At 41.5% G+C, this 10,152-nt stretch overlaps 1 long non-coding RNA gene across 1 annotated transcript; it reads right to left on the reverse strand.

Moving 5' to 3' along the window:
* Positions 1-5,392: 5,392 nt before the first annotated feature.
* Positions 5,393-6,592, reverse strand: LOC140975932 (uncharacterized). Its single transcript, XR_012175080.1, has 3 exons — positions 6,254-6,592; positions 6,127-6,159; positions 5,393-5,675 (listed from the first exon to the last, which is right to left on the reverse strand). It is a non-coding gene; the product is annotated as an uncharacterized lncRNA (long non-coding RNA).
* Positions 6,593-10,152: the final 3,560 nt, after the last annotated feature.

Here is a 10,152-nt window from a genome sequence, read left to right on the forward strand (position 1 = left end):
CCGCGCCTTGGTTCTTAAAAAGCCCATGGCACTACACCCTGGCTCGGGGAACCACACCTCGACCATTCCCAAGTCCCGGGACATGATCCCCGGCCCAAGGTTCCGCGCCTTGGTTCTTAAAAAGCCCAGTGCACTACACCCTGGCTCAGGGAACCACACCTCGACCATTCCCAAGTCCCGAGACATTATCCCCGGCCCAAGGCTCCGCACCTTGGTTATTAAAAATCCCAGGGCACTACACCCTAGCTCGGGGAACTATACCTCGACCATTCCCAAGTTCCGGTACATGATCTCCGGCCCAAGGCTCCGCACCTTGATTCTTAAAAAGCCCAGGACACTACACCCTGGCTTGGGGTTCCACACCTCGACCATTCTTACATCCCGGGACACGCTCCCTCATCCAAGGTTCATATTTCCTGCTTATTCAAGCCTTTGTCTTTAACTAAAAAGATCTATGATTCTTGCATATATTAAGAGCACATGGATTGCTGCCCGGGTAAATGGTTTCTTATCCGGGTTATTTATTAAAATTCCCGGTTAGTTCATAACACTTAGAAATTTTTATGATTATTGCGAGTTCTAGTGACCGGGTAATTTAGGAGTTATCCGAGCGTCGTTAAAAATATCAATTATATAAAAGTCCGAAGGCTGAAAATTACAAAAAATAATTGAAAAGAACTACAATCCTATTCTAAATCTAAATCTACTGGAGTGGATTGCTCTCCGGCCTCTTCAGGAGCCTTTTCAACCTCCTTGTCAGCAGCATCGTCCTTAGGAAGGGAATCGATGGCTTTATCTACGTCCGGAAAGCCCTCCTTGCCTACTGAGATGAGGCCCTCTTCCTCAAATTGCTCCTGGCATTTATTGAAGCCGACTTTGAAGTATTTATAAGATTTGTCTTCAACAGCCGCTTGAAATTCTGCAGATTGAAGGAAGACAGTCCGCCATTCCTCTTGAGTCAGTTGCAGGAGCCTTAGCCTATCCTCGGCAGCAACAGCCCGATGCTGCTGAGTGCTGGCTTCATCCTCAAGGTAGCCAACTCGGGATTCCAGGAATGCAATCCGCCTCCCAAGGCTCTCCTCCCGGGCCAAGCCTTCATCTCGGGCAATCTGAGTAGAGTCCAGTTGCTGATTGGCCATTTCCAGGGAAGCTTGGAGACCGGTTGATTTCTCCTCATGAAGTCTCTGAGCCCGGGCAATCTCCCCTTGAAGTTTATCATTGATTTCTTGAGCAGCACGGGCTTGCTGACCTTTTTTCGTGGCCACTACAGCCACCTCCTCAAAAACCAAGATGATCATATGAGCCGCTTATATAAAAGGAGTTTTAAAAAAAACAAACAACCAACAACAAAGGAAGAAGAAAGAGAAAAGTGATAGAACTTACAGACAGGAGCCGGTTTGATCCCTCCTGGAATCTAACACTAGCAGGGTTGCTCTTCAGAAGTGCCTCCTCAGCAGGGTTGAGTATCTGCTTGAGGCGCATAACACCAGTAGAAGTAGCCCCCTCAAAAAAGATGTTAGCCAGGGTAGGCTGATTAGTTGGAGGAATCTCTTGGCCGGGTTCACTAGAGGATTGGTGGCGAAGAAGAGTTGATTGAACAGACCGGGAAGTGCCCTGGCCACCCTCGGGAAAATCCTCCAGAATGATCGGCTCAGGGACTGCAACAGCTTTTCTTTTCCTCTGCCTGAGAGGAATGAGATCTTCAGCATCTTCCGAGAGCTCAGCCGCAACCCTAGCCCTGATTTCTTCTTGATCCCGGGAGGTATTAGCCCAGGCCGCTTCAGCTCTCAAGGCTGCCTCCTCCTCAGCCCGCCTCTTTTCTTCCTCAGCAGCTGCCCGGCGGGCTACCATCTTCTTCTCTTGAGCCGCCTTCTCAGCTGCCCGTTTCTTGGCAAAGGCGGCTTGCATCTTGGAATTATCTGCATAGAAAGGAGACAGGATTATAAAAAAATAAAATAAAATAAGATAGTAAGGAAACAGAGAAGAAAAAGGAAGTATCGGGTTGAGAGCCCGAGCCTGCTACCTCGTCAATCACCCGGTCTAAGGGGTCCTCAGCCCGAGAACCCAACCCATAGGCCACTAAATTTTCATCTGCGATAAGGGATGAAGAAGAGTACTTACGCCTCTCCACCAATGTTTGACTCACAAGAAAAGGCTCCTCAAATTTATAGGATTGGGGGAGGGCAGGTTGTTGAGGAAGGGAACTGAGAAACCCGGTTAGACAAGGAAGAGGACCCGGGAGTTGGATATAAAAAAATTTTCTTTTCCATCCCTTTTGAGATGAAGGGATATCGTCAAGGAATCGAGCATTTAGCCGGGCGGTCAGTGAAAATGCATTATCCCCAAGCCGGCAAGTGAAGTAATAATGAAAGATGAGGGGGGTGATGAGAAGATTGTTTATTTTAAAAAAGACATAGGCCGAGGCCATAATCCTGAAAGAATTGGGATGAAGTTGATTAACAGGCAAACCAAAAAATTTGGCAACCTCAGTATAAAAGGAAGGGAGGAGGAACAGGAGACCATTTCTAACCTGGTCTCGAAAGAAGGTGGTGTATCCGGGGGGAGGGTGATCTGCCCGATCTGAGGGACCGGGAATCAGAATGGAAAGATTAGAGGGGATAGACCCCAGAACCCGAAGCTCCTCGTCTACCCCAGAGCGCAAATTACTGCTTAAAGAGGAAAACCAAGGAGTGCCCGGGTCTCGGTGGGAGGAGGGCTCGAAGCCCGAGCTTTGCCTTTGCCCTTGCTCTTGGCAAGAGCTCGGGAATGGCTAGAAGTGGAAGGTTTTGAAAAGGTTGGTTGGGTTTGATGAGCTAAAGGTTTTTTAGGAGTCTGAGTAATAGAGCAGCGAGGCGGAGAGGGAGAGGAATCAGAGCGCAGCGCGATGGACTCGTCACTAGGCGAGCCTCGCGCATGGGCTCCTGAAGTCGAAGAGGTAGATTCAGACATAGTTCGAAAGAGAAAAACTTACAAATTTTTCGGAAGAGAGACGGTAGAGGATTGTCGGAGTTGAGTATTTTGCGCCGAGAAACTTCGAGGAAAAATTTTGCAAGGGCTTCGCCGAGAGTTTGAATTTAAAAGTGATTTTTGAAAAATAGGAGGGTTACTATATATAAAAGGAGGGAGTCAGTTTCCACCGTTGATCTAGATCGAATCGGACGATCAAGACGGATCTTGGAAGTTGTGCCGGCAGACGAAAGGACGCATACGGTTATCGAGTTGTCAGACTTATTCACTTCTGGGAATACGAAACGTTTGTCGACGGGAATTAATGATAAGGTACAAGTCATCATGACAATAGCCCTGTCATCATGAGGCCCCGACATCTTATTCTCAGCCCGGGAGACATGAGGTCCCGGCATCTTATTCTCAGCCCGGGAGACATGAGGCCCTGGCATCTTATTCACAGTCCGGGATATCATTCCATCTTTGAAAGTATTTGAAGCCCCCGATGCTCTCACACATTCTGAATTATCATACGGAAGTGCAAGTATGACTGATCGGGACAGCGAGTTAGACTCTAGCCCGACTATTTTAGGGATGGGTGGTGATACCCCGATAAGGATTCGGGTCATCATGATTGACCCGGGTCATTAATTGGATAGCCCATGTTAAAGCCAATGTGACCAGGTACTTTCCTTAACTACCCAGGCACTACTTTCCCGGGAGATCGTCATCATAGCCCGAGCTCTCAAACAAGTACCCGGACACCTTACTACCCGTGCCACCTCGAGAATTGCACCACACTCGAGTGTGATTGATACAGGCCGTCTAATCTGTCAGAACCACTTGTGCCTAGAGTGTCCTAGAAGTCATCAGAAGCTATGGTATGGGCAGTGGAGTTGCCATACTTAGTAGGTGGCACGGGAAACGAGGTACCTACCCATTTTCTACTATAAATAGCAGGTATTAATGTCATTTACAGATTCTGAAACCTTTGAATTCTCAAGTACTTACATATTTTTTCTCAAATATTGCTTGTGTTCATCTAAAAACCTGCTGACTTAAGCATCGGAGTGGCCACGCCGGACACCCCTCCGGCGCCTTTTTACGAGTTCATTTCCTTGTTTGCAGGTGCTATTGAAGCCATTATCTTCACTCAAATTCCCAAACATTATAAATTACTGATTTGACCCGTTGGAGCTCCTTACCCGGCTCATCCATTTCAGCGAGTTCATATCAATATATATTTTAATTATTCATATTTTTTTAATATAAGATTAAGAATATGAGAAGGAAGCAATAACTCACATCCAATCAGGTCCTTATCAACACAACGCGATAGCAAGAGCTCCCACTCTTTTTCTCTTGTGGTTTTTTTATTTGTCTGCTTATTTCACTGGATTATCGTCTTAATAGCATTCAGTTATTTTCCTGTGCTTTTTTTCACTGCTTTTAATAGATTTCACTGGATTATCATCTTAATAGCAGACTTCGCAATTTTCTTTCTGGGTGGTAGCATACTACTGGTTATTTCTGGTTTTCACTTGGTTTATCTTAGTTTTATTCGTGGTATAGCCCAATTTCTAAGCAGTTATGGGTTTTCTGGTTTGTGATTTCAGTTCTGCTGGGAAATGCGTCTACAACTGAGATTTTGGTTCTGTTTCGGCCCTGTTTCTGGTTTATGCTTCTGCAATTGCTCTTACGTCTCCTAAGACTTTTTTCTCAATCGATATTGATGCTTCTACAAACCCTCCCACTGTCAGGAGTCCCTACGTGAGTTTGGTTGTTTCTAATCCTAGTCTAAATTGAGATATACCATTTAACTGCTCTACAAAAATTCTGATAGAATCTCTATAGGTACTGAGGAAATCAATAGTACTTACAGTACTTGGGGAATTGTTTGGTTGGGTTTTTCCTGGGCTAGTTCCTGGCAAGGTTGCTCTTATGAAATAATGTAAGGGATGGATTGTTCAATTTCAAGTTTTCACTCACCATAGTGGGTGGCATTTGTGGGACTGTGGGCATCGTCTTGTATTTCGTGTACGGGCATCTTTTGCATCTTAAATATGCCAAATGTTGGTGGTTCAAGCGAGCCATTAAGGTTAGTGGCAACCAAGTTCTGTGACTGTCAAGAAGAAGAAAGTCTAGGGTGCCAAAAACAAACATGTTGCTAATCTAGAAGAACAGCTGATTTACAAACACTGCTAGCAGAGTGCTCAAAGGACTGGTGGAGCAGACTTTGACAGGGTGCGCCTAGGATGTTTTAATGTATTCAACAAACAAAACTCCAAATAAAAAATAAGAACGAGGGCGAGTTCTTCTACTATGCCACTAAAATGAATTCAGCTTGTTGAAATAATCCGAGTTTTAATACCTTCATAAATCAAAAGTGTGTCTAGGAAAAAGAGCGGATCTGCAGGGTGTTGGATCTCGGTTTTCTACACGCCCAATGTAGCGCCCTTACCCGAGTCACTACTAAACAGACTAATAAGCATGCAACATTAAAACTTAATAACAACAATTAAACAGCGGAAACCAAATAACTTAATCATCTTACAACCCAAATGAAAACAGAACAAACAACAGCAGTCTTAAACATTAATACAACCATATCGAAACATAATTCTGAACGAGAAAACGATAAACCACACATAAACCCTCCACTGGATCACCACCGAAAACCCAACTGCTCTAGCCACTGCCCTGGTCGTCCGCACCGTCCAACCTAAGATCTGCCCCGTGGAATGGGGTGCCCAAGATGAAAACAAGGACGTGAGCGACAATCGCCCAATACGAGAATGTACGAGTATACAAACTGATATGATGCATGCGAAATGCAATATGCTCGGATATCAAGGATCAAGTCAAGAATCTCATGCTCAGTCTAGAGGCGCCTGAGTGTGTAGTCTCTGATCTGCCCTAGGCATGTTTTGGCTCCCACACTCATCATCAGAGCCCGCGGGTCCCGTCGGACACTGTAGCTCTCGATGTCCCATCGTCCACAATACAGAATAGGGCTGAGCGACCCCAACAAACGAGGTATATCTCAAAAGATATCAGGCTCAACATGATATGTCGTGCATAATATGCCAAAGCAGTAAAACATGTATAATGCAACACATAAATATGCAGCATATAAGTGTGTATACTACGCTTGGATATCTCAGTCAGTACATCACGTACCTCACTAAAACAATCTGACAGAAAACTCTTAACCTAGACAATACCAAAAATATGAAATCACTATCAAACCAGATTCTCAATTACCAAACATGCTATAAAGTTCTTCCTAAAGGCTTTAGGATTATACCTGCGTCCGTCGTCAGCCCGCTGATGAAGTCTCGATCTCAGTTCACCGACCCCCCTTCGAGTCGACACTAGCTCCGAAACTTCCCGACACCAAAGTACCCTAAAAAATGGCTAGAAAACCTAAGGTATCAGGCAAGAACTCTCTCTCTGAAGGATGCGGTGTAGGAAACAAAAGAATTCGGCTTCCATTTATAGGTTGCATCCGGACTAGTTCGGAAATCCGAATCAATCTTATCTGCCACGTGTCAGAATCTCATTCGTCTGGTTGGATTTCTCGAGATAACGTAATCGGAAGTAGATCGGGTTATCCATTTAAAATTCGGTGGATCCAACAGATTAATCCTAAATTATCAATTCGTTAATAATACTTAATTAACAACTCTTTAATTATCTCTTAATTAATACTTCATTCAAAATAAAAATTCGTGTCATTACACCCAAACGCAGCGGAAGTTTTAAAATTTTTATTTTATTTTGACAATCAAAATATATTTGATTGGGCATTGTATGGTTTTAAAAATCAAAACATTCCTAGGGCGTAAGAATTTACCTTTGTGAATTAAATCACTTTGCTCCAACTAATCCGGTATAAACAGATTAGCTCTTGATGAATCCCTACGAACTTTCTTCAATGAACTCCTTGTTTGATCCTCCTATCAAGTCCACGACTAGATCGCTAGATCCTCTTCCAAATTGCACTAGAAAATATGGAAGAGATTTTACGTAGGAAAAAATTATTGGAGAGACAGCTAAATATTCTTTCTCAAGAGAGGTGGCCGATTTTTATTTTTCTTTGGAGGAGGTGTTCTCGAAATTTTGGTTGTGGTAGCCTGGGTTATGACTTCTCAACCCACTTTTATAATTAACCCATGACCTAATTATCACAGTATAATAATTGGACCATTTAATTAACATTAATGGGCTTGATCAATTAATTGGATTAGTACACATAATTTAATCAATTAATCAAGATCCATCAATAACTTTAATTATTTAATATAATGGACTTTTACTTTTACAAGTCCATTAAACATATACCCACCATATTTAATTTATTAATTAATAAGCTCAACTTTTGAGTTTAATAAATTAAATCATTTATAAATTCAACATTTGAATTTATTATTTAAATTATATATTCAACTACTTGAATTTTATCACCTCCAAAATTTAATATTTAATAAAACTTAACTTTTGAGTTTAATAAATTAAATTCTCAAATTTTATAAATCCAACTACTCGAATTTATTCTCTCAAAATTTAGTTATCATAAATTAAACTCTTTGAATTTACTTTATAATATAAATTCAAATTCTTGAATTTATTCTCTCAACGGGAACAAACGATCCAGTACTTGTATGACCCTCAATGGTTCAGGGATACAGCTAGCCGTGGGTTCACAACTCTTTGTGATTCAGGACATAATCCCTTATTCGGGCTTACCCTAGTTAGCCCCATTCTTTTCATCAACACCTTGATCAAGAATGTCAGAACTCATTTCTGATTGCACCCAACGGATCATGGTAAGAGCGTTTAGTAGCATCGCCCCATGATCCCCTAGGTATCACTGATAGTGCCTGCAAGAACAAGTCGATTATGATTAACGTACAGTACGGTCTCTTCATCTCATATATCCCGATCGAATCTGCAACCATTGGTTCATCGAGGGTTGCATATTAATTCGATAACTATGTGACACATATAATAGTGGCATCGCGTGTACTAATTGGAAAACTCCTTCTCCAACGTACATCTCATACTCTGGCCAGAGATTCCATACACTATTATTACTTCAGATCACATAGGATATCCACACCCGTTGATGAACGGTGAATCCCCGACTACAATGCTGTGTCGCAACTGTACACAACCTCGCCACCTGATGACTCTCCTAGAGCCGGTAAACAAGTCAAAGCACAGCCCTAGCATATAGAGCATCAATGTTGTCCCGGGTCGTAAGGATTGATTGTGTACAATCATAACCACGGACTTATCCTCTCGATGAATGATAACCACTTGGAAAGTCAGAGGGAGGGTTGTTCGGTATAATCATCATATGACTACCCATCTGCATGTTTGGACATCTCTATGTCATTGTTATTTGGATCGAACTACCAAAAACTAGAATTTTGTGGTTCTTAATAGATTAGATTTAATTCATTGAAATTCAATCTAATAAAACAGAAAAATTATAAATCTTCAATATTATAGATAGAAATACCGCAAATAGAGTCATTGCAAGACCCATCAAAGGAGTCGTTCCCCATCCCGGAGCTACTTTAACTTATTCCGATTTCAATAAACTCTCTAGAGTAGTTCGTCTTGGGCTGGATCAGATCTGTTGTCATCTAATTAAAACTCTACATCTTGATGTAGCGACTATTAAATACAAAGTGTTACACCAAATGATTAATGTTTGACTTGTTTATGTTGCCTGAAAATGCTTAAAGATGACTGAAGCTAAAGTAAAATAAACCAAAACCCATTACCACCAACGTATCCTACCCTTCAACACGAATGTGGTAACACTAAAATAAATTGATAAACAATCTTGAAAAGCGATTGCATCCTCCATTGGATAGAAGCAGAAGCTATGTAACGTACAAACACAGAAATATCTGTTACCATAAACAATTTTGAATAATCTTATCCATAAACAATTTTACATAATCTTATCCTTTATCCAGAAAACAACACTGATGTGTTAAACTAAATGATGAATATTCGAGTTGTGAATATTCGAGTTGTTTAAGATGATTGGAAGTGCCTAAAGATGACTGAAGCTCAAGCAAAATAAGCCAAAAACTGATTACAAACAAAAGATCCTACCCTTCTGCATGAACGTTGTAACACTGAAAATCGATTGCATCCTCCATTGGACAAAATTAGAAGCAATGTAACGCACAAACAACAGAAATTTATCATAATCTTATCCAAAATCTATAAAATAAAACCGATGTGTTAAACAATTAATGAATACTTGAGTTGTTTAAGTTGATTAAGAGTTCCTAAAGATGACTGAAACTCAAGCAAAGTTAGCCGAAAATTGGTCACTTACCACCATGGATCCTACCTTTCTACAGGGATTTGGTAATACTAAAGTAATCAAATAAACTATCTCGAAAACCAACCCACTCAATAGAAGTAAAAACAACGTAACATATATAGAAATACATAAATATGTTCTGCCACAAATGATTTTATATAATCTTATAATTCAAGAAGAAGATTTAGGATGAGTATGGTTATGAAGTCTTTGATATTCATCAATCCAATGGAGCCTATACTTCAATAAGAACGTGTTAACACTAAATCCATTGCATCCCCCATTGGATAAAAATACAAGAACCAGCCTAACAGACAAACACAGTCATACATTCTGCTAATGATCTTGAATAATCTTATTCTAAATTTCAAGCAGCTTTACGATGAGTATTGAAATGAAGTCTTTGATATTATCAAACGAATGATAAGAGTACAATAATTAAACAAATGATCCCGAAAATCGACTGTATCCTCGTACAAAGACAGAAATATGTTCTGCTACAAACAATTTTACAGAATCTTATTCTCAATTTCAAGAAGATTTAGGATGAGTTTTGTTATAAAGTCTCTGATATTCATCAAGCTCCTCATAATAAATGTCCCACACGCACCTCACACATCCGCAGCCGCAGCAATCCCCGGGCAGCGGCTTCTCCGGCGGCGGGGGAACCGGGATTGTTGGATTCTCCTCCTTTTCCTCTTTGACATGATTATCTTCGTTGGTGGATTTATCAGCCATCTTCTGAAGGTTAAGGGAGAGGGAGGAGGAGGCGAGGCCGAGAAATCTTGGGTGGCGGCGGCGTTTGAACGTGGAAAGAGAAGTAGTGGCGGGGCTTTGTCGGACTAAATGAGTTA

Source organism: Primulina huaijiensis, chromosome 4 (assembly GCF_012295235.1).
Source record: "Primulina huaijiensis isolate GDHJ02 chromosome 4, ASM1229523v2, whole genome shotgun sequence".
NCBI lineage: Eukaryota > Viridiplantae > Streptophyta > Magnoliopsida > Lamiales > Gesneriaceae > Primulina > Primulina huaijiensis.